This window comes from Lissotriton helveticus, chromosome 10 (genome assembly GCF_964261635.1).
Source record: "Lissotriton helveticus chromosome 10, aLisHel1.1, whole genome shotgun sequence".
In the NCBI taxonomy this organism is placed as follows: domain Eukaryota; kingdom Metazoa; phylum Chordata; class Amphibia; order Caudata; family Salamandridae; genus Lissotriton; species Lissotriton helveticus.
Window position 1 is genome coordinate 776,841,589 of NC_136071.1, and position 19,318 is coordinate 776,860,906.

At 43.2% G+C, this 19,318-nt stretch overlaps 1 protein-coding gene across 3 annotated transcripts in view; it reads left to right on the plus strand.

Moving 5' to 3' along the window:
- Positions 1 to 19,318, plus strand: part of NRP1 (neuropilin 1) — a 249,366-nt gene that overhangs the window by 79,616 nt on the left and 150,432 nt on the right. The window lies entirely within an intron of this gene.

Below are 19,318 nucleotides of genomic sequence, written 5' to 3' on the forward strand. Positions count from 1 at the left end.
CAACCCCTAATAACAAAAGCAGCAGTGCTTCACACTCACGTCAACGTGGGGCTGGTCTAACAAAATTGCCAGGACTGCTTTGAGTTCACAGTCCGGCCCTGGGTGCGGATGGTTTGAGCATTTTCCCCTGGCTGCTTTTGATACCCTAGCCCAGACCTAGAGTACACATTTCTGTATCTAAACACTTCTCTTCTGCTGCACATTACAGCCGAAGTTTTATTCTTTTCCACGTCCTGTAGTATCAGGGAGGTGTATGGTGTCTGTTGCCTCCTGCTTTATTTGTCTCGGATCGTTTCAGTTACATCATACTGCGACAGGCAACCTCCTTCTGCTATTTAATAACCTAACCCTTTGCCAATCAGATATTTACCTGGAGCTGAGCGAAATTAAAATTTTGTTTGCAAAGTAATTCGATGTTTACAAAACTTTGCTCTTCTTGAAGGTTGCAACTTTGCAAAACTGTGCTTGCTAAAGAATATTCTCTCAGAAAACAACTTACATGATGGAGAATTCGCATGGTAAAAGAGAACTTTTGCTGAGATTTAGTTTTTTTTTTTGCAGAACTGAATTTTGCAGTATTCTTCTTCTCCTATTTAAACTTCACAAGTTTCTCAAAGACTGCAAAGCTTTGTTAAAAAACAAAATATATAGAACATTTCCAGCGGAAAAAATCATGCCACTTTACGCATCCTCGTATGCACTATGTTGGACTGACCCGAAATATGAACTTTTTTTTCTCAACAGTCTGGCTGAAGACAAACACTGTGTAGTGCCCGTACAGTTTAACAATCAAAAAGGTGCCTGTACATGACCAAATACTGACAGGTTCCAGAAAAGAGAAATGCACATGTGCTTTGTATGTATCTTTGGAAGATGTACATAACTGGCTAAGGAATTCCACTTTAAAGTGGCTTTGTCTACAGATGAAGGTGCTTCTTTCTGAAACTCTCGTAGAATCTGTGAAGCTAAAAGGACTGATTCACAAAGCTTTTATCACACCACAGCGCCCTGAACCCTAAAACCGATACTCCTGCCCTGCAATCCACCCCGCCCCAGTCCTTAACAAGCATTTACAATGCAATGGTTTCGCCTTTGGAAAAGTTAGAGCTATTGGTATTGTAAATGACAAATTTTGTATTTATGTGTTGGTTTTGAAAACAGATAAATAAATGGCATTGTCATTTACATTGCCATTAGCTTAATCTCTCGCAAATGTGAGACCTATTGTACCCTACGCGTGCTCAGCAGACAGCAATTACTACCACACACACACACCCAGAGCCACACACACACACACACATCCAGAGCCACACACACACACACCCAGAGCCACACACACACATCCAGAGCCACACACACACACACACACAGAGCCAGCCACACACACCCAGAGCCAGACACACACACACACACAGAGCCACACACACACACCCAGAGCCACACACACACACACACACACCCAGAGCCACACACACACACACACACACACACACACCCAGAGCCACACACACACACACCCAGAGCCACACACACACACACCCAGAGCCACACACACACACACACACACCCAGAGCCACACACACACCCAGAGCCACACACACACACACACACACACACCTTGTAAATGAAAAAGTTTGATATTATGTCACTCCAATTTTTGGTATGTTGTTGTAATCACGAAAATGAATATGATCAGTGCAGTTAAGCGTCATCACTAACAGTATTCCTGTCTATATGTTTATTAATCATCTGTACCTACAATGCTGTGCATGGATCTCTGTGCATGACAAGCAGAAGACTAATCAATGATAACATAGTGCTGGGTGCTTACAGAAAGCATCTTGGCGGAGTTGAGGGATAGTGTTTGGGAGGCACATGGTGAAGAAAACTTGACACTTAAGTTTATAAGGCACTCCTGATGCAGCAATACTTTACCTGAAAATTACGAAAGCATGGAGTCTTATAAGTCCCGGGTATGCTGTTGCCCTTCCATTCGGAAACTGCCCCTGAGGAATGTAGAGCTACTGCTGAAATTGTCGTTTTCATATTTCTGCATTTAATTTCGACACTCTGGGCTATATACATGGACATTTTTTTGCCAGATTTTACCTGGTGAAATGTGTCCTTGAGTATCTTGGGGGTTTGGTGCTACGGAGCTCCTTAGAATCAAGCTTCAGGTAGACACTGCAATTTCTATCCAAATTTAATTATACAGGAGGCTGACTTTTCATTAATTGCCCTGGCAGCTCGTATGATGCCACATAACCTGACACAGAATACAGTAGAGAGGCATTAGGTCAGTGATCCTAACACAGGCGATTTGTTTATAGACATTGTCACAATTGTCCACACAAGTCAAACCTTGTTTTGCCTGTTTTAAAAAGAGGTTAATAGAGGTCATAGGACGTTCTGAGAATGTGAGGTTTGCTTAAACCGAGGAATGAGCTTCTTGCGTCTGTTCCAGGTTCTCAACCTTATCTGGTTCGGCCGCCTCTGGCGCTTTGTGGTCACGCAGAATGCCAACAAATAAAGGCCTCTTACAGTGGCTGCTGAGTGGCGAGTATAGGGTGTCGGCGCTGTGAGGGCACAGGACACAGGCTGTTGAAGTAAAAGTGCGGGGTGGGGACGGGGGAGTGTAGGGGGGCATGAACGACAGGGACCCGGGTCAGGAGCATGTTATTGCTGCATACAGTCTCCGTATCCTGGCCGGTTGACATTGTAAACCTAGACACAGGGTTGTTTGAGGGGAGCCTGCAATATTGACAATGTAAATGTGTAACACGCACACAGCCCGAGAGAGCGGGCCGTCGGCGGGTGGGAGAGCGCTGGCTCGGTGTCGGTCGCACGGAGATTGAGTTTCGTCTGAATTAGATCAGAGCTGTGGGAAACGGCACCTCCCAAACACACACTCGCGCACACACGCGCGGGGGGACGCAGGCGGGCAGCTGTGCTCCACTATTAAGGGCATCTTGCAGGAGCTAACTGCGAACTTAATTACTGTCTAACTCACCACAAGATGTGTGCCAGCATCTACCGTCTGCAGCGCCTGCGATTAAAAGGCTCCACCGGCCATAAACTATTTTAGGAGAGGGAGTTAGAGCCCAAGGATGTCAGCAAGTTCCTATTCCTTTCCGTTTAAAGTGAGCCAAAGACTTTGAAGAGGTACAGAAAAGGGAGTTTGGTTTTTCAGAAGCACTTAAAGTGGCACTGGGGGGCTTGGTGGCGCTATGTAAACTAGCTAATGAAACCTCGCGTTTGACTCTACGCTGCTATCAGCAAAAAACAAGATTGCTGTACAGTTAGAGCATATAAATACATATAATGGATTAAACAGCTGAGTGCAGCAGATTTGCTTTTCAGCTTCGAGCACTTCCATGGAGATCGACCCGCCCGCCCCAGCTCCACGAAAAAATGGCGGCCGCATTGCCGAGAAAAAAAAACAAAACAACCGCCGTATGACGATCGCAAAGGGGCGGGATGAGTAAAAATCACCGGAACGCCCACGAATCTGCTCCGGCAATGACGGACAGATCGCTCTTCCAATGGCTAGCCTCCATTTATGGAGCTAGCCAATGGAAGAGCAGGCGGGACAAAGCCCCCGTACTGTTCTGACATAAGATTTCGCCTGCGCGAACGCTGCTGCGCAGCGGACGCCAGGCGAAACCTAAAAACTACCCCAACTCCCGACCCTGAGTTCTAAAACCCAACCCCCTCCCAAAAAAACATCCCTGACCCTAGCCCTCCGCCCTGAGGCCTAAAAATGACCCAAGCCCTGAAAACCTTTACCCCACCTTGTGTCCTAAAACCTGGCCCCAGCCCTAAAACTACCCCCTCTTCCCCCCGCCCTGAGCTCTATAACCAGCCCTCTGCCCTAAAAACTACCCCCATCAAAACCTGGCCCAAGCCCCACTTACCAAGCTGCACCTCGGGCCTTCCTCTCCCAATCTTACCTGTTCCCCTCCCCACCCATCTGCTCTACAACTAGAGCGTTGACTGCCGTAACCACTCATATGCGCGGTTCAGGCAAGGTTTGTTCCGCTTGCGTTGAAACGGCATGCATGGCTCAGCCCGCGTTGTAAATGCCGTTCCCCTTGTGCGAGGTGTTTGCTGCACCTGAATATCGAGGCCCGATTGGCACAGCATGTGCTGTGAGCAGTTTCCTTGAGTCAGACTTGAATACAGGAGCCATGAGTGAGCTGGTGTTACTTGTTGAAAGTCATGAATAAGTCACACCTAATCCTGGTGTAAGGCCCATCTACTCATAGAAATTGTTTTTTGAATCAGGCCCTAAGAGTGCTCACCAGTAATAATTATTCAATCAATCAATCAATCATGACATTTGTATAGCGCACTACTCACCCGGAAGGGTCTCAAGGCGCTTGGGGGAAGGGGTCCGCTATTGCTCGAACAGCCAGGTCTTGAGTTGTTTCCTGAAGGCGAGATGGTCCTGGGTCAGCCGGAGGTGGATGGGGAGGGAGTTCCATGTCTTGGCCGCCAGGTAGGAGAAGGATCTACCTCCAGCGGTGGCTCTTCGGATGCGTGGTACGGTGGCGAGGGCGAGGCTTGTAGAACGCAGCTGGCGGGTGGGCGTGTAGAAGGTCAGGCGGTCGTTGAGGTAATTATTAAACCCACAATTCCTACAACCTCGTTAGGTGATAAAATGTTTCATTATACCTTCAGAATATCAAGGACAAACATACTGAATTGCCGAAATATATTGACAAAAAAATCTGTATATCGTGAAGATCAGTTTATATAGGTAAGTATAAATCTGTTCTTATTAACTCCACAACTACATACTTTGAAGATTTATATATACATATATCAACAAAGTTCATATATGTGAAATTAAGTGTAGTACATTTATACTCATACATCTGCACTTACAGTCACTAAATTCCGATAGTGAATAGCAGGTTGATATTAAAACCTTCGTATTCTGTTATCAAACCGCTGCAGAAGAGCAGTGAGAGACACTGATATCTTTTTTTAAGTGTCATTTTCACATTTCTATCATCTAATCTTTCAGATTGCCTAGGTGACATTCAGTTCAAACGCAACCAAGGAGCTAACATAATGTGTAGAACACTCATATGTTTCAAAGGTCAATGTAGCAGTTGCAAAAAGAAACCTCAGACTGTTCCACTACAAAACTGGGAAGCGGTCAAAAGGAAAATATTTTCTAACCAGGTCCATATGCTTGGTGCATTATAGGGAAACTGAATTTGGAGTAATTACCTGCATGTGAATGCCCTATAAATACTGTTCTTGGATTTGACATTGTATAATAAAACGAAACGTAGTACTGCAAAGTGGTTCCTCTGTGGTGAGTTTCCAGATCCGCGAAGCCTCCTTACTCAATGCAAGCATGGCATGTCCATTAAAGAGCTACATTGCACAGGCCATGCCAGATTATTGTTTTATTAAAAACATTAGTGTTCATAAATTAGAAATGTAGAGCTAAAGGAATGTGCTGTGCAGTCAGGAATAGGTGTTTTGTAAGTTTTTAGATCAGTACTTTCCGCATAATGGTGTGATGCTGGCGCACGAGCCATGAAGAGTGGTATAGGGAGCTAAACTCAGCAGACAGTTTTACGATTACTTTAATCCCAATGTCCAATTAAATAAACACCTAATATTGTGAACACTGGTTTAGTATTGGAAATTTTGTATTTTTGCCACAATCCGAATCAAACCATTTGAAATCAATATTATGTTTGGTTTCCAGATCCTTGAGTTAATGAAAAGGGAGAGAATAATAGAGGACTGAAGGGGAATAGAGGAAAGGAGATTGGAAATGTAAGAATGAAAACAAGCTTTGGCAAAATCAATAGGTCGTGTCTATGCAAGTTCTATTGGCTCTATCAAGGTTTTTTTTCACCATGTTGTACCGCAGCGGGATTGCTGTACGATTGCTGTACGGCATGGTTGAAAGGGGAAAAACAGGGCTGTGACGTGGTCAGCGCTGCCTGCATCCTCGCCCTTTTAAAAAAAAAAAAATCTTACACTCATGCTTCCAGCAACCACACTACTGTTCAGCATGGCTAAATAAAAAACATTGACAAACCAATGGAACAAAGCAGGAGAGGGCCCAGCAAGCAAGAAGGTGGGGGAGTTAGGAAGGGGGCAAGCAAGAATGAGAGGGGGAAGTGCACGTAATGCGAAGGAGGACGGGGTACCTTGCAAACAATAATGTGGAAGAAAGTGGGGACATAAAAAGGAGGGAGTGTGGATGTATAGGAGTATGGAAGGAGGTAAGAAATGAAAAAAGGGAGGCCATAAGGGAGAGGAGTATGAAGGGAGAAGCACATAAACTAGAGGGCAAGAGGCAATAGAGGAGAAGCCAGTGGTTAATTTGAGCCAGTGGTTTCCAGTGCTCAGTACCGGCACTTAATCATCCACACCGGCGCTGGAGCACCAGCAAAGGACACATTAATTTTTGCTTGGCACAGGGGATAACGTGATTCACCCAGAACCACAGGATGTTGTTGAGCTCATGCCAAGGCTTGGAACTGGTTCCCCAGCTCCGAAGTCGACAGCTCTTGCCATTACGCTACATTCCCTCCATACTTGTAGGGTTTCATGGTTAGTAGTTGGCTCGGTTTTAGGCGATGCCAACAGGAGAAATTGGCTGGTGGAAGCTGCCTCCTGACGAGAGCCCCAGCCCTTATGTTTTTTTACAAATTAACCACTGGGAGAAGCATGGGTAGACGGAAGTTGAAAAGGAGAAGGAAGGGAAAGACTTAGGACTTAGGCAGATTGTGGTCAGAAAGGCGAGAAGAATGAAGGGATAAAGAGCTCCAGGAAGGGAAGGATGGCAGGAAAGGGGAGGAAGATGAGATGAGTGATGTAGGGTCAAAAGAAGGGAAGTGTGAGAGACACAGGAAATGGAATGAACGGAGTAGAGTGGAGGTGTGGAAGAACTAGGAGAAATGAGGCCAGGAGAAAGAGAGAATGCTCGAGGAAATGATGGTTTAAGTTAGTCAGGATAGGAAGGTTTCTGGTTTGCAACATTACCTATATATACAACGTGTTTCATTGTCCAGATTTACAGCTTCCTGTCAATTAAAGGATAGGTTTTACCTGCTGAGTTAGAAGCATGTACAGTGGTATCAGTGAGGTGCCATATAAGGATGGTACAATTACTTCTTCTGAGCCTTTTGTCGATTTCCTTTCCCCAGTTCTCTGCACTCGCAGTAAAAGCCTGAGGGGGACTTCAGTCACAGGGTACAATCCTGATCATAAAATGGCATCTCCAAAGCAAAAGAGGACCTGGTCAAAAGTGTTTTTTCGGTGATCAAAGATTGTTTTCTTCAAATTAAAACCTCTTCTCTGAGAAACAATAAAAGAACAGTGAGGTTCACAGCCATTGCCTATGCCAAAGTCGAAGGCCATTCCTCTTCATGCACCAACAAATCCGGACTTTAATTCCATTAAAATGTTGTTATTAATCTATCAAGGATAAATTTAGGATGTGACAAATAGAACCAAAACAAGCAGGGAAGTGGGGGCGAGTCGCGGCTGATGGAGGAGAGCGAGCGAGCTCGCGGACGCGGAACACACTCAGCGAGGGATTTGTCGAGTTCTGCCCACAGTCGTTGGTAGTCTAATTTGTAAGATTATTTCTGAAGACTATTCCCCTGCTGATGCCATGTGCAACGGCCAATCTGTTCCTCGATGCAAAGAACTCACAGCACAGAGCAAGAGCAATCCTTTAACAAGGCAGCTGCTAGGGTGTGAAAAAGAAGCAGCGAGGCTGTGTTGTTGTGAGACCCGGGTCTAACAAGAATCTTGCTCAACAGGCCCGGGCGAAGAAAATCCTGTTCCATCAACTAAGACGGAGATGATTATGCACAATGGCGAATAAATTAGTTTTCTTGCCCCGACACAGATTTTGCAACCTGTTTCCAATACTCAAGAGTATGCCATGGGTGGATTGAGGTGCACCGCTAATTTCTACTCCATCTGTTTGTACCGGTAACATTAGGAGAGCTTGTCTTGTCACTTGTACACCTAAGATGGTCCTACTAACCTCAACGCAGCAGTATAGATATTTAAGTCAATGCACTGGCTGTGTCGATGAACGCGTGTCTGAGTGTATAGGATTTTCATAATGACATTATCAGAACCACACAATGTGTTGCTGCCGAGTGGGATAGGCACATTTGCAGAATAAAGATCCCGGGCTCTGTGCCAGCATGGTCTGAGCACATTGTTGAAATAACATTCAGCCTCTAGAGATGTGAGGCTCTCTGCCAATTGTGCTGGCACTGAATTTCCTGGCAAGGCCTTGTTTTGTTTTATATGAAGAATGGGTATGAGATTAGGAAAGAGCGCAGAGCTGCCTTTAACACTCCTAAGCACAGCCTGCTCTGTTGAAGAGAAGTGGGTTTGAGTTTAGGAGCTGGTTCTGAACTAGCGTGGTAGGCCACTGGCCAATTTTGGATTGCAACCGGTTCTGGAGCTTGTGTATGTGGGTGGCTGGTTAAGAAGAGCATTTCAAGGGCTCATCAGTGTCAACTCCGACACCCGTTTCGTAACACTAGGAATACATGATGGGCGAATTGAAGACAACATCATGTGTTCTCTATGAGGTAGCATTCAGACAGCAGCTGCATCTTGGTCACCACCTGTGTGGTTTTGGCCTGGACTTTTGAAGGCCTTCCACATTGGCCAGATTGTGAGTTTGAGGATGCTTTAATACAGGACTGATTAAGTCTGGCTTGTCTTAAAGGTACCAGCCATCAGCTGAATGCAAGAATAATCAGAGATCTATTGTGTTGTGTGTGATTCAGTTTTCTCTGAGAACAGAAAAGATTTAGTAATTCAGTTGATCATTAAAAGTTATTAAGCTGGTATATCAACACTAGTGTGTAACAGTTATATTACAGAAAATCGATAACAAAATTATCGTTTGATATTGTGGCCTACCTAACCGTTTACAAAATTACCACTTTATTCAGCGTAGATTTTCTATTATAAACTTCTGTGGCACGATATTTTTGAAAATTATATATGGGACATGGTATTTCTCTCAGACGATATTTATGTCTCGATATTCTGCAACCATACCTACGTAATATTTACGCTGAATCCAGGTGGGTAAATGCAGAATCCCATATTACTATGGACGTTAAAAATGAGTACCTTGGAGTTAGGGTATAAAGGGCCTGTTATTTCTGACACCTGCGTTGTCTAGTTTGTTTCCTGTCTGAGGATGAGGAGCTTGCTGCAACTGGCAGATATGGACTTATACATATAGAGCAGCATGAGAACAGTGAGTGCTCTGAGTTGGCATTGTTGTCTGAGGCGCGGGTGCCTGAACGCTGCAGTGCTCTGGAACCCTAAGGGCTGCTTTGGCAGTAAGTCGATAGTCATGATATATGTGGTATGACTAATGGTGTCATAGTTGACGCCACTGGTGATGTCACCACTGATGTCAGTGACATTGTTATGTGTAATACCATATGTGTTGTAATGTGTGATGTCTTCAGCAATGTATTGTGGGAGCAGATGCAATGATGTAGTTCCTGGCATATATCATGCCATGTAGTAATATGATTTAAAAATCTAATTTCAATTTTTGTCTGCAGTGAATATCAATATAATTGAAGATTTTCAAAGCTGCAAAAATCACCTGTTTTGTTTTGACACATATTGTATTCTACTGTCCTACACCCTTAGATTTTTCAAACAAAATTGACCCTTCTTGTTTTTCTGTGGCAGTTGCCTTACACCAATTATAAGGAATAATGACGACCAAAGTGTTTTCTTGAAATTACATACAATTGGTCTGGGAAATCATCCAAAATATTTGCTCCTACTGTCTGAAAAACCGTATCAACGCTTATGCATACCTAACAAATGCAAAAAGAACAATTGATGGACAGAATGCAGAACAATGTCATACATTCACCCCAGTGCAAGGATCTGGGCCTAAATCCATCGTTTTTTTGCTCCCCATGCTATTCAAGTTTGAACCCAGCCATATGCAGATCAGTTTTGACCCTGCGCCAAATGGGCATACCTTACAGACATCCCTGCTGTATACACCAAACAATCTCGACATGGTGTGGTTTTGGTTTTATTAGTGTAGCATCTGACTGCCTGTTTTGTAATACTTATCTTCATGTGAATGTGTAACAGTGAGATACACATGAAGGCATCCCTTAGGACAGCCTCTCAGGACTTCTTATCACAGCCTTACATGATATCCTGGCTTTTCTATTGGTCTGAGCAACAGTTGGGGGGCATACTATTTTTTCTTGCCTGCAGTTATGCTATCCTTTTTGGATTTTGATGGACAGATGCTACCATTCGTGGTAAAGTACACCTGCATTAAGACATATGAAAACATGACCTTGTATTTTTGAATTTGTGTCCCACATTGGTCCAGGAGGGATAATCATGATGTGACTGTCGATTGGTTTCCCATCATCCGCCACATTTATTGCTCTTTTTAAAGAGCAGTGTCAATCATTATCATATAGCGACAAAAGAACATCCAACTACATTTTTTCAATTGGGGTCTCATTTCAAGTGGGCCCAAAATCAGCTGGTAGTTCTGTAGACCCCCCTTCGTCACTAATACTGGGGGCGCTGGTAATTTTGGGGGGCATAGTTGCCATTTGATTACAAATTGGACCCCTAGTGTACCCTTTTGAATTGAGGAATTACTGCGACAATCTGCAATTCCCACCCTGATTCCCTAGTTATTCCTTATTTCTCCCACCCTATTTCACTCAGTGACTCCACCCGCTTTTAGTACATGGGAACAGTGCCTTTAGTCAGTCACGACCAGGATGCTTAGTGCCGGGACACTCAATCGAGTAGCCGTGCGCTCTATAAATTCCTAGTAACATAACATAACATGGGTAAACTGTCCTGGGCCGCGAAGATACTGCAGAACCTCTAATTTAGATAGAACTGGCAAGTATCGTCACTGGTCCCATCAGAATTCAATGCGCTCTCGTAATGAGGACCTTACTGCTTCCAGGTGGCCAACCTCTGAAATTCTAAACATCAGGAACAGCCTGTGATGCGGTGAACTGAAGAAAAAGTTGAGCAGTTCATCGACTGAATTTCAAGTTGTTCTCCTGTCACATTTGCAGATGCATTTATGCATTGCTGCAAGCATTGTCTCTGTGCAATTTATGACAGCTCTCTATTTCAAGCTGAGAAAATCTCTGCAATGCTTGTCATCTTTTTTCTTCTTCAATTCAAATAGACAATTGTTCTCTCTCGGGGAGACTTCACCTCCGCATATCCCCCTGGTGGTTTTCTACAGCTTTCAGAAGACTGGTAACGCTTTTCATAAGTCGCGATTGAGCACAAATCTATTTTATATTCTATACTCTGCAGGTGTGTAATGATGATGATATTTGGGAAGGTTTTCCTATAACATATAGAATTTTGCCTGGTATTATTTTTCTATTTTCTTCCAGATGTTTATTCTAAATGGATCAATCTAGGAAAGATCAATGAATGCACTTATGGAATTATAGATGGTACAACACATACAAATTTCTATCCCATAAGTAGTAGCCAATATTTGTATATGAAGGCATAGTAGATAAAGGTCCTGAAAATACATAACCAGCTTGAAAAGGCCAACTTCATCAATTTGCTACGTATTTTATCATTTGGTCCCCATATTTTACATATTTATCTACTGGGGTTAAAACCCACGAAATGTTAAGGATAGCTAAATGAAAGCGTATTGTTCATCACCGAGGGAGCAAGCTGTTCCACAATGTTGCAGTAAATATGTTTAATGGCTATTTTTTTCATCAAATACAATGTTGACTTATGTTCAAGAAAATTATGCCACCAGGGAGTCAAGAGAGTACCACCATTTTAAAAGCGTGTCCCTCTGTTGGCTCAAGGTGTAGACAGCATTTTGACGTTTCCTAACAGCATCCCTGCGCCAATTCACTGTACCCAAGATACTTGTCTAATAAAGGGTGCGCTCCCAGAGTATTGCCTGCAGAATACTGACTTCTAATATATCATCATGGTAAGAATACGTAGCTAATACTGTTTTAAACTCAACATCTATATACCTTGACGATAGTGTGTAGGTGTGGCGGTAGCAAAGGTTCATCCAAACGCACCTATATATACTTAAATGACAATAGTTGATATTCTTGGAGATCGATCTTTTTTTACTCGATTTTCTGACATACAAACCAATAAATGCTTGCTGGTTCTCATATCAAAGATGAGTACAGTTTATGATCCGATAATGCATGCCATACACCCAAATGACAACGAGTTTTGGTGCACAAGCCTTCCTGAGAAAAGATACATGAACATGGTTGACTGGGTGTGAGTCTCCCAGCATCGATACTACACAGTGTGAGTTTCATTACCGCCAAACCCTGCCAGGGCTTTGCTTATGTTTGTCATGATTGGCTTACCTTTGACACCTGTTTATAGCAGAATGAAGTATAAAGTGTATATTTTGATTGATGTATGGATTTTTCCGACATGTTCGCGAGAAGCGGTATAGTGTTCCCTATTATAACCAGTCATTGTTGACTTTGTGGCTATGCTCATTGTATTTCAGTACTTAATCTGAGCCAGAGGTTGCCGATGGGGGGCGCGACACTCTTTTTTAGGGACCAGCATTTATTCTTCTTAATCTGGCAGTTCCTGGGAGAAAGGTATGGAAAAATACAGAAAGGGAAAGAAAGAAAAAGTGTCACCAAGGAAGAACACAGGAGCCTGCAAGAGTGAGATAAAATGGCAGGGAGTGTCTGGTAGTGGATTGAAGAGGCCTGAGGTGGAATCAGGACTACACAGCCTTGGTATTCGGTACTCTGATATTTAATAGTGCCTGGGCTTTTAAGCAGCACCTTACAAATTAAGCACTGTTGGAATGGACACACTAATAGCCACACTGATTTGTCTGTTTGATGATGTGATATATTTGCTTTTATATACCATTCATTCCACTAAGACAGCTTCACGGTCTGCGAAGCGATGAAGCTTACAATATTAGAACAAATTATTAAAAGATATAAAGTGACAAAAGGGATACATCAGTATATGAGTTGATGTATCTGGAGGTCATTCTTGTTTTTTTATTTCATTAATTGGGAAGCAAACTGACCTTGCGTGTTCCCTACTCATTTGTTCTAATAGTTATCAGCCTGAAGATGTTTATTTGTCGAACTCAAAAAATAGTTAATTTGTTCTATATGTTTGTGTGAACTACTGTGTACTCTAAAAGAGTTGTCAACTCATTGAGCTTGTTTGCTCTCATTCTCGGTCTATGAGCTGAGAATGTCCATCTACCATTCGTATGGTTATACCACAGGAACTTAATGCATATCTTCAAAGTAAAAAAGTTGGCAAATAGTTCTCCTTTCCCTGCAATAAATTTCAGACGTACCAGTGGTGAGGAACTGTTTTGGGACAGTGAACAGTGTAAATAAAATATAGCCCATATAGCCAGTGGTAAGAGTAACTTTGTACACTTGAATGTACATTTTTGCATGAACAGTTGCCTTGTTAGATTATTCAGTCCATTATTTTACATCAGAGTAAAATCTTGGCCTTTTGCTGAGCCTTCTGTTTTGTAAGGTTGATCCTACAAGAAATGTAACAAAGCTCTTTCCCTTTCTCTCTTCTTGAAAGGTTTGTTCAAAGTTGACCTTTAACTTTATCACTGGTGTACTTTTATGACAGATGGTTCACAGAGTCAAATATTAATTGGTTGGGAAAATGTAAATGTTATGCTCCATCTTTTAGGCTAACTCATATTTGAGTCATGAGCATAATGATGGGTGACATCAGCTTTAATTATCCTCTAATAATCCGTCCACTGTAATCAGCCCGCTCCTTAATATCATCCACCCAAAACATCCTAATCTTTCAATATTACAGAGCCGTGACTTATTCCTTTGATGGCATTCTACAGAACTGGGATTTTTCACACATCATGTCTTGTTCCTGAAAGTTCAAGGCTTTTACTGCTTTATTTTGTTTTTCTCCTCCACTCCCATTTTCTTTTGCGGGTAACACATGGCCTTAATAGTGTCCTCTTACATGAGTGTCCAGCTTATCGAAAGAAGCTAGAACACTCCTCCGTCTCCGATATAAATCGACAATATAATGACATTATACAGGTATTCTTAGATTTGGTACCTGGGCCATTGTTTTGAATCCATGTCATATATTTGGTAGAAAGTCCAATATGTACTTCCATTTTAAACGTACTTGGTTCATAATCTGTTATAATTAGATCTAGCCTCAGTTTTACTGGGGCTCCACTCATCCGCATGCCTTGCACATAGAGTGGAGTCTGAGTATACTATTCAGGCCCTTACTGCTGAATTACTTCACCTCAGGGATGGACTACCCATATTGGAACCAGGGAAATCCCCGCTAGACAGAGGACCTTAAGGCTGCTATTAGCAGTGGACGGATGCAGGGATCATCAGTTATCCCGCCTTTAGAACAGCCTTGTAAATGTAAATGTAAATGTGCTGGACTTGTAAAGCGCACAGCTGCCCGTAAGCGTCCCGGCGCTTGCTTAGGGAACCCGTCCTGGTATTCCCCTGTGAGAAACCCCGGCAGGGTGTCCACAAGGTGAAAGCCAGGCATCCCGCCGCGAGGGGCCGTAGTGGAGATTAAGCAAGCTATTGCCCAGAGTCGCAGAGTGTGACCCCGTGAGTTGAGTAGGCACCAGAGCGAGAATTATCGAGTCCATGGAATTTTGAGCTAGAGACCCGCCGAGGCAGGGAATCGAACCCTGGTCCACGGTCGATCTCAGATTGCGGGTCTGCCGCCTCTAACCACTGAGCCACGCTTCTCTCCTTGAGGGAGCACACACAATTTTCTTGTAGACAAATATATATAATTTGCTCCCAGCACTACATCCAGGAGGACAAGGTTGAACTCACCCACTAAACTCAATAGTTTCTAATAGAGGGTTTGTGTAAATATATTTTCCAGGGCTGCTTTAACTTCCAGTTCTCCCTTTCTCACAATTGAATGTGCTATGATTCAGTGTACTGTTGAGACGTAAAATAGTTCCTTGTGCATAGCAAGGCAAGCACTCAACAGAAAGATGAATGATACACCAAAAAGCCAACAGCATGAGGTGCGAGAGAAACTCTCCTTTGAGCAGAGTCAAACCCCACTCTATGGACCCGATTATGACTTTTGGTGGTGCAGGTGAGGGGCCCACCACTGTCACGTCCCCTCCGTCGCCTGCCAGATGGCAAGTTTTTTGTAGTGTGGCGAGCAGGCATTATGGTGGTTCCGGCTGCGATTCCTCTTATAAAGGCGCTGGTGCCTTTGAAAAAGGCACCACAATGGGAAGGCCTCACAAGGTTTCTGGACAGCATGGACTGTAACGGCAGGTCTACTGGATTTTTGTTTTGGACACACACAAAAGGGGATTGAATAACGAAACTCCCTGGCAGAACGCCATCTGTCTATAATAAGAAACAAAATCTGGGTTGGCAGTTGGTGGATTCACCCTTTGTGATTTTTGTGGATCCATGAATTAATATAAAATCTGTCATAACTGTTATGAACCAGCAAATTACGTCTCCCCCTTTGTTTCTTTTGGCCTATTCATACATAATGTCTCAAGAAACATGAATTGCCCTTATCCCCGTCAGCGGGTGTACATACATAAAACTTGGGTATGTATCCCTATATTAGGTATCCTGAGCTATCGTTTGTGCACTATGTCCAGGTTTATTGAGTTTAGTAAGATCTCGCCATAGTGACCTAAGACAAATCTGTGTCCCCTGGACATTTCTAATATTATATTCGTACATCGGGCATGACTGTGATCTCTTTATTTTGTTCAAAGTGACTTTGTAATTATTCAGTATGTTTTTGGACACTGTCACATATTTTACGACAGGGACAACTTTCCAATATTTTGATTAATTGGTTCTGTCTCTCTCCTGTTGCTTGATATTAGTTGTTCGAGCGCGACAGTGGCTCCACCCTCGAAATATAACCTGCTATTTGGGTTAGTCTTTTTTCCGTCTTCACCTTTATCAACTTTAAGGTCACTTCCCCTTTAAAGTGAAGAAAAAAAGTCTTTGATAGCCTGACACGTCAGCGTAGACACCTGGACATCCCCTTTATAAGAGGGGCGGTTCAGTGAGTCTCGTTATCAGCATTTCCAACGGCTGCGGGACGCTATCGAATATTCGAGACGTGGCTCCCACAGGTTGCTGTCACGGTTCGGTTTCCATCATAATCGGTAAGCCATTCGTCTTTTCCCTTATGGAAACTACACTTTTTACCTTTTTATCATGAGAACTATTTCTAACTTGAGGTTTACAACATTTCTACACACAGTACCGAGGATTCTTTTCCAACGGCTGTGGGACGCCAGCAGATAACACAAACGCGGCACCCGCAGGTTGACGTAAACGTTTCACCTTTCACATATAACCGGTAAGCGAGTTGCGCTGGTTATTGAAATCATTTCCCCTTTTAGATCTTGCAAATATTAGACTGCAAGGGGTTGTTTTTATACACATTTTGCATTTTTTCCTTTCCTAGCACTGAAGATATTTTCTTGATGGTTCCGGGACGCAAATAGGTATCCGGACCTTGGCCCCCGTAGGTGTATGTCATTGGGCATTGCCTAACATACCCGTTAAAATATATTCGGTAAGCGAGTGGGCCCCTGCACGGGGACACGCACACTTAACCAAATAATTAAAATAGACCTCCTGCTACCTTTGCATTTTCCACTGCATCTCTTACGTATTTGGCTGTAATTGGGGACTGTTTTATATTTCCAGTTCTAGTATCAAAATCAGAAAAGGTGAATTGGAGCAGATATCCAGAGTGTGGCCCCCTCTGTATTTACGTTATTACTATCTTTAATCGGTGAGTCATTCTTTCCTCTGGCATCAATAGCGACCTTCCTTCTGTGTGAATGCATCCACAGACGAACTTTATATTTATTCACTTGCAACTTACAGCCTGTTGTATTTCCACTTTCAGCATGGAATACATTGGCACTGGACGCTAGCAGCCTTCTTGAGCGCGGCGTTTATGGGTAGACACCACGGATTATTTGTGATAAAACTTAGTAAGTTATCTGACTATAGTATTGACATCGTACAAAAAATCTAAATCAAGGATGTATCTCCTAATACAGATCAGTTTCATTATGTGTTTTATCTTTTCCTTTAGTATTGAAAACTGACATTTGGCCTCCCTTTGTACCAAGACGCATAACCCCGTCTTTTTTAACTAATTTGGTAAGATTCGGATATTTCTAAATGTCGAGCATAAACTATCAGTATATTATATGATAGATTAGAGTTCTACACATGAACCGTTCCTTCCCTAGCATTTAAGCTCGATAAACGCTTACTAGTCAGTTTGTTGCACGTTAAGAAAAACAGGCTCCTGTCCGTTTGTATCATTGTTTAGGTTGGGCACTCGGGTTTGGAGTTCCCCCCTGAGTTTTGGCATATTCTGCAAATGGGAGGTTCCTACAACTTCATTTTGGGGTATGAGACCAACATCCCCTTTCCCTTCTCCAACATACCACTGCTCAAATATATATAGCCTAGTTTGTACCTTATGTGGCTATATTATTTAGCTGCACAAGTAGGGAGGTATTAGATATGTAAGCACAGCCATATGTACTTGTAATGATATATTGAAGACGAGAGTTTCAGATTATTTTATTGTGTTTTTAATATAATTTTTTACATGTGTCTTCCAGAATGTATTGTGGCTCCTGAAGAAGGCGTTCTTGTGACAACGCCGAAACGCGCGTCGATGAAATAAAGTGTTCGCCACTGTTTTAACACTGTCCATGCAATCGTGTTATAAATATAAGAACCGACTATAATTGATTATTTACATGATTACCTGGTTTTTATGTTCCGTGTACTAAATGTTTTTAACATGAATATGTATATTTAGCAATAAATGCAAGTTTGTCTTTCTATTTTTGGGCTTGTGCTTCCTACTTTTCCCCTCCCTGCATGTATTATCAATTGTCCTATATTTTTTACACACTGTAACGGCAGTGGAACTGCTGTGAAAACCCTGGCAGAGAGAAAACACGGAATATGCTTGGCGGGACAATAGCAATATTGCAGCCTCTGACCACCGCGCTACCGCCAGGGAATGGCAGTTTTCTGCAGCGGTCCCAGGGCGGGCCGACCGCCCAAGTCAATAGGTCGGTCAGACCACTGTTGCGGGAGTCGCTGGACCGCCACCACAAGTCTGGCGGCCCTTAATCTGCCAGGCCCTATGTGCATTTTAAAGAATTGATAACATGATCCTCCCCTTGACTAAATTCACATTCAAACCTGATTTTGCCGCCTCTAATTTCACGTGGCAACCTTCCCATATTAAGTACCTTGGAATGCATATTACCCCTACCATCCCAGACACTGTTTCTCTGTGCATGTCCAAATGTATTAAAAAATTAACGGATCTCACATCCAAGTGGCATCCCCTTTACCTATCCTGGTGGGGTCGCCTTGACACTATTAAAATGATGTTGTCTCCCATTGTTCTCTATACCCTCTCCAATATTCCGGTCCCTGTCCCCTCCAAATTTTTCAAAAAGATCAACTCTATTCTGGTGTCCTTTCTTTGGAATAAAAAGAAGCCACGAATGTCTTTACAACGTCTGATCCGTCCTAAGTCAGAGGGTGGGGTTAACTTTCCTGACTTCCCAGCCTACTACAAGGCGTTCCAATTGCGGCAAGCCTCTTTTTGGCTACAAGACCCTGACACCCCATGTCCTCTATGGGCCAAATTTGAACGCCTCCTTCTTTCTCCCTTCTCCTTCGCTGAATACCTCTCCTTCTCTCGCAAACCCACTTCTATCTCTACTCCGATTCATAAGTTCACCACTAAATTACTCCTCTCCTTCACTCACTCACCTCCTACCACCATTGCTGATTTCCTCTCTTCCCCCATATGGCATAACGCGTCCTTACTTATACGTAATAGACCCTTTTTTTGGAAAACTTGGCATGCCCGAGGTCTTCGGCGGATCTCCCAACTTTTTTCTCAATCCTCTTTCTTATCTTTTGACGCCCTTCGCTCCCTTTATGACCTACCTACTTCCTTTGCACGCAAATACCAATTACTTAAAGACACAGTCCTAACGAAATACAATGACCTTTCCCAGCCTGGTCCTCCTCCTGCTTCTTCCACTCCCACTTCCACACTTCATTCCTTCTTACGCACTACGCCAAAAGCTGCTGCTATTTACAAATACCTTCACGCTGGTGAGACTCCTAGACCTAAATCTAAAGTGGAAGAGTCCTGGGAGCATGATCTGTCTATCTCTTGGTCG